Source organism: Haliotis rubra, unplaced genomic scaffold, assembly GCF_003918875.1.
Source record: "Haliotis rubra isolate DU_JTF1 unplaced genomic scaffold, ASM391887v1 Scf612, whole genome shotgun sequence".
In the NCBI taxonomy this organism is placed as follows: Eukaryota; Metazoa; Mollusca; class Gastropoda; order Lepetellida; family Haliotidae; genus Haliotis; species Haliotis rubra.
In genome coordinates, this window is record NW_025767316.1 from 141,074 (window position 1) to 147,380 (window position 6,307).

Consider the following 6,307-nt stretch of genomic DNA (forward strand, 5'->3'; position numbering starts at 1 on the left):
CTGTCTCTTCCTACGGCCATGGGGTGATGAGATCACACTACCCCATCCATTCAGCTGTTTTACTACTGCCGTAAGGTGATGGGATTACACTACCCCGTCGATTCAGCTGTCTCTTCCTACTGGCATGGGTTGATGGGATCACACTGCTCCGTCCATTCAGCTTCCTCCTCTACTGCCATGGGTTGATGGGATCACACTACCCAATCCATTCAGCTGCCTCGTCCTACTGCCATGGGTTGATGGGATCACACAACCCTGTCGATTCACCTGTCTCTTCCTACTGCCATGGCTTCATGGGATCACACTACACAATCCATTCAGCTGCCTCGTCCTACTGCCATGGGTTGATGGGATCACACTACCCAAACCATTCACCTGTCTCTTCCTACTGCCATGGGTTGATGGGATCACACTGCCTCGTCCATTTAGCTGTCTCTTCCTACTGCCATGGCTTGATGGGATCACACTACCCCGTCCAGTCAGCTGCCTCTTCCTACTTCCATGGGTTGATGGGATCACACTACCCCGTCCATTCAGCTGCCTCTTCCTACTTCCATGGGTTGATGGGATCACAGTACCCCTTCCATTCAGCTGTCTCTTCCTACTGCCATGGGTTGATGGGATCACACTGCCTCGTCCATTTAGCTGTCTCTTCCTACTGCCATGGCTTGATGGGATCACACTACCCCGTCCAGTCAGCTGCCTCTTCCTACTGCCATGGGTTGAAGGGATCACACTACCCCGTCCATTCAGCTGCCTCTTCCTACTGCCATGGGTTCATGGGATCACAGTACCCCTTCCATTCAGCTGTCTCTTCCTACTGCCATGGATTGATGGGATCACACTACCCCGTCCATTCACCTGCATTTCCTACTGCCATGGGTTCATGGGATCACAGTACCCCTTCCATTCAGCTGTCTCTTCCTACTGCCATGGGTTGATGGGATCACACTGCCTCGTCCATTTAGGTGTCTCTTCCTACTGCCATGGCTTGATGGGATCACACTACCCCGTCCAGTCAGCTGCCTCTTCCTACTGCCATGGGTTAATGGGATCACACTACCCCGTCCATTCAGCTGCCTCTTCCTACTGCCATGGGTTCATGGGATCACAGTACCCCTTCCATTCAGCTGTCTCTTCCTACTGCCATGGGTTGATGGGATCACACTACCCCGTCGATTCACCTGCATTTCCTACTGCCATGGGTTGATGGGATCACACTACCGTTCCATTCAGCTGCCTCTTCCTACTGCCATGGGTTGATAGGATCACACTACCCCGTCCGTTTAGTTGCCTCATCCTACTGCCGTAGGGTGATGGGATTACACTACCCCGTCCATTCAGCTGCCTCGTCCTACTGCCATGGGCTGATGGGATCACACTACCCCGTCCATTCAGCTGTCTCTTCCTACTGCCATGGGTTGATGGGATCACACTACACCATCCATTCAGTTGCCTCTTCCTACTGCCGTAGGGTGATGGGATCACACTACCCCGTCCATTTGGTTGCCTCTTCCTACTGCAACGGGTTGATCGGATCACACTGCCTGGTCCATTTAGCTGTCTCTTCCTACTGCCATGGCTGAAGGGATGGTGTAAATCCAGCTAGGGTCCATGCAGGTAGCAAAAGTAATGTAAGCCCCCATGGGCCTTAGTATGGTGATCTACCTTCAGTTGTTGGCGATCTATAGCCCATTTTTAGATTGTGTTGTCCCCTATGGTAAAATGTTTTAGATTTAATTACTAGTTTTACACATATATATCTGTGATACTCTAGTTGCTTTACTGTCCTTCGACGACAGGTTTTATAATATATACATATTCCATTACAATGTAAACTGTTCTCGTCACGATATGGCTGAAATATTGCCGATGAGACGTTAAATATTAACTCACTCACTCACTCCTACTGCCATGGCTTGATGGGATCACACTACCCCGTCCATTCAGCTGTCTCTTCCTACTGCCATGGGTTGATGGGATCACACTACACCATCCATTCAGTTGCCTCTTCCTACTGCCGTAGGGTGATGGGATCACACTACCCCGTTCATTCAGCTGTCTCTCCCTACTGCCGTAGGTTGATGGGATCACACTACCCCGTCCATTCAGCTGTCTCTTCCTACTGCCATGGGTTGATGGGATCACACTGTCTCGTCCATTTAGCTGTCTCTTCCTACTGCCATAGGTTGATAGGATCACACTACCCCGTCCAGTCAGCTGCCTCTGCCTACTTCCATGGGTTGATGGGATCACACTACCCCGTCCATTCAGTTGCCTCTTCCTACTGCCGTAGGGTGATGCGATCACACTACCCCGTCCATTTAGTTGCCTCTTCCTACTGCCGTAGCATGATGGGATTACACTACCCCGTCCATTCAGCTGCCTCTTCCTACTGCCATGGCTTGATGCGATCACACTACCCCGTCCATTCAGCTGCCTCTTCCTACTGCCATGGGTTGATGGGATCACACTACCCAGTCCATTCAGCTGTCTCTTCCTACTGCCATGGGTTGATGGGATCACACTGCCACGTCCATTTAGCTGTCTCTTCCTACTGCCATGGGTTGATGGGATCACACTACCCAGTCCATTCAGCTGTCTCTTCCTACTGCCATGGGTTGATGGGATCACACTGCCACGTCCATTTAGCTGTCTCTTCCTACTGCCATGGGTTGATGGGATCACACTACTCAAACCATTCACCTGTCTCTTCCTACTGCCATAGGTTGATAGGATCACACTACCCCGTCCAGTCAGCTGCCTCTGCCTACTTCCATGGGTTGATGGGATCACACTACCCCGTCCATTCAGTTGCCTCTTCCTACTGCCGTAGGGTGATGCGATCACACTACCCCGTCCATTTAGTTGCCTCTTCCTACTGCCGTAGCATGATGGGATTACACTACCCCGTCCATTCAGCTGCCTCTTCCTACTGCCATGGCTTGATGCGATCACACTACCCCGTCCATTCAGCTGCCTCTTCCTACTGCCATGGGTTGATGGGATCACACTACCCAGTCCATTCAGCTGTCTCTTCCTACTGCCATGGGTTGATGGGATCACACTGCCACGTCCATTTAGCTGTCTCTTCCTACTGCCATGGGTTGATGGGATCACACTACTCAAACCATTCACCTGTCTCTTCCTACTGCCATGGGTTGATGGGATCCCACTACCCCGTCCATTCAGCTGTCTCTTCCTACTGCCATGGGTTGATGGGATCACACTGCCTCGTCCATTTAGCTGTCTCTTCCTACTGCCATGGCTTGATGGGATCACACTGCCACGTCCATTTAGCTGTCTCGTCCTACTTCCATGGGTTGATGGGATCACACTACCCAAACCATTCACCTGTCTCTTCCTACTGCCATGGGTTGATGGGATCACACTACCCCGTCCATTCAGCTGTCTCTTCCTACTGCCATGGGTTGATGGGATCACACTACCCCTTCCATTCAGCTGTCTCTTCCTACCTGCCATGGGTTGATGGGATTGACCCCTTCCATTCACACTTCCTCCTCCTGCCATGGCCATGTCACTACTCCCCTTCCATTCAGCTGTCTCTTCCTACTGCCATGGGTTGATGGGATCACACTACCCCTTCCATTCAGCTGTCTCTTCCTACTGCCATGGGTTGATGGGATCACACTACCCCTTCCATTCAGCTGTCTCTTCCTACTGCCATGGGTTGATGGGATCACACTACCCCGTCCATTCAGCTGTCTCTTCCTACTGCCATGGCTCATGGGATCACACTACCCCGTCCTGTCTCTTCCCACTGCCATGGGTTGATGGGATCACACTACCCCGTCCATTCAGCTGCCTCTTCCTACTGCCATGGGTTGATGGGATCACACTACCCCGTCCATTCAGCTGCCTCTTCCTACTGCCATGGGTTCATGGGATCACACTACCCCGTCCATTCAGCTGTCTCTCTTCCTACTGCCATGGGTTGATGGGATCACACTACCCCCCGTCCATTCACCTGCATTTCCTACTGCCATGGGTTCATGGGATCACAGTACCCCTTCCATTCAGCTGCTCTTCCTACTGCCATGGGTTGATGGGATCACACTACCCCGTCCATTCAGCTGTCTCTTCCTACTGCCATGGGTTGATGGGATCACACTACCCCGTCCAGTCAGCTGCCTCTTCCTACTGCCATGGGTTGATGGGATCACACTACCCCGTCCATTCAGCTGTCTCTTCCTACTGCCATGGGTTGATGGGGATCACATTCAGCTGTCTCTTCCTACCATGGGTTGTGGGATGGGATCACCCCGTCCTCTCAGCTGCCTCTTCCTACTGCCATGGGTTGATGGGATCACACTACCCCGTCCATTCAGCTGTCTCTTCCTACTGCCATGGGTTGATGGGATCACACTACCCAGTCCATTCAGCTGCCTCCTCTACTTCCATGGGTTGATGGGATCACACTACCCAATCCATTCAGCTGCCTCGTCCTACTGCCATGGGATGATGGGATCACACTACCCTGTCCATTCAGCTGTCTCTTCCTACTGCCATGGGTTTATGGGATCACATTACCCCATCCATTCAGCTGTCTCTCTTCCTACTGCCATGAGTTGATGGGATCACACTACCCTTCCATTCAGCTGCCTCTTCCCTACTGCCATGGGTTGATGGGATCACATTACCACTACCCTGTCCATTCACCTGCCACTTCCTACTGCCGTGGGTGCCATGATGGGATCACACACTTCCCCTTCCATTCAGCTGCCTCTTCCTACTGCCATGGGTTGATAGGATCACACTACCCTCGTCCATTTTAGCTTCCTCATCCTACTGCCGTAGGGTGATGGGATCACACTACCCCGTCCTTTCAGTTGCCTCTTCCTATTGCCGTAGCGTGATGGGATTACACTTCCCCGTCCATTCAAGTGTATCTTCCTACTGCCATTGGTAGATAGGATCACACTACCCCATCCATTCACCTGTCCCTTCCTACGGCCATGGGGTGATGGGATCACACTACCCAATCCATTCAGCTTCCTCCTCTACTGCCATGGGTTGATGGGATCACACTACCCAATCCATTCAGCTGGCTAGTCCTACTGCCATGGGTTGATGGGATCCCACTACCCAATCCATTCAGCTGTCTCTTCCTACTGCCATGGGTTGATGGGATCACACTGCCTCGTCCATTTAGCTGTCTCTTCCTACTGCCATGGCTTGATGGGATCACACTACCCCGTCCAGTCAGCTGCCTCTTCCTACTGCCATGGGTTGATGGGATCACACTACCCCGTCCATTCTGCTGTCTCTTCCTACTGCCATGGGTTGATGGGATCACACTACCCAATCCATTCAGCTGGCTCGTCCTACTGCCATGGGTTGATGGGATCACACTACCCTGTCCATTCAGCTGTCTCTTCCTACTGCCATGGCTTTATGGCATCACATTACCGCGTCCATCAGCTGTCTCTTCCTACTGCCATGGGTTGATGGGATCACACTACCCCTTCCATTCAGCTGCCTCTTCCTACCGCCATGGGTTGATGGGATCACACTACCCCGTCCATTCAGCTGCCTCTTCCTACTGCCATGGGTTGATAGGATCTCACTACCCCGTCCATTTAGTTTCCTTATCCTACTGCCGTAGGGTGATGGGGTCACACTACCCCGTCCTTTCAGTTGCCTCTTCCTACTGCCGTAGGGTGATGGGATTACACTACCCCGTCCATTCAGCTGTCTCTTCCTACTGCCGTGGGATGATCGGATCACACTACCCCATCCTTTCAGGTGTATCTTCCTACTGCCGTGGGTTGATTGGATCAGACTACCCCATCCATTCACCTGTCCGTTCCTACGGCTATGGGGTGATGGGATCACATTACCCCATCCATTCAGCTGCCTCTTCCTACTGCCGTGGGTTGATGGGATCACACTACCCCTTCCATTCACCTGCCTCTTCCTACTGCCATGGGTTGATGGGATCACACTACCCCGTCCATTCAGCTGTCTCTTCCTACTGCCATGGGTTGATGGGATCACACTGCCTCGTCCATTTAGCTGTCTCTTCCTACTGCCATGGCTTGATGGGATCACACTACCCCGTCCAGTCAGCTGCCTCTTCCTACTGCCATGGGTTGATGGGATCAAACTACCCCGTCCATTCAGCTGCCTCTTCCTACTGCCATGGGTTCATGGGATCACAGTACCCCTTCCATTCAGCTGTCTCTTCCTACTGCCGTTGGTTGGTGGGATCACACTACCCCGTCCATTCACCTGCATTTCCTACTGCCATTGGTTAATGGGATCACACTACCGTTCCATTCAGCTG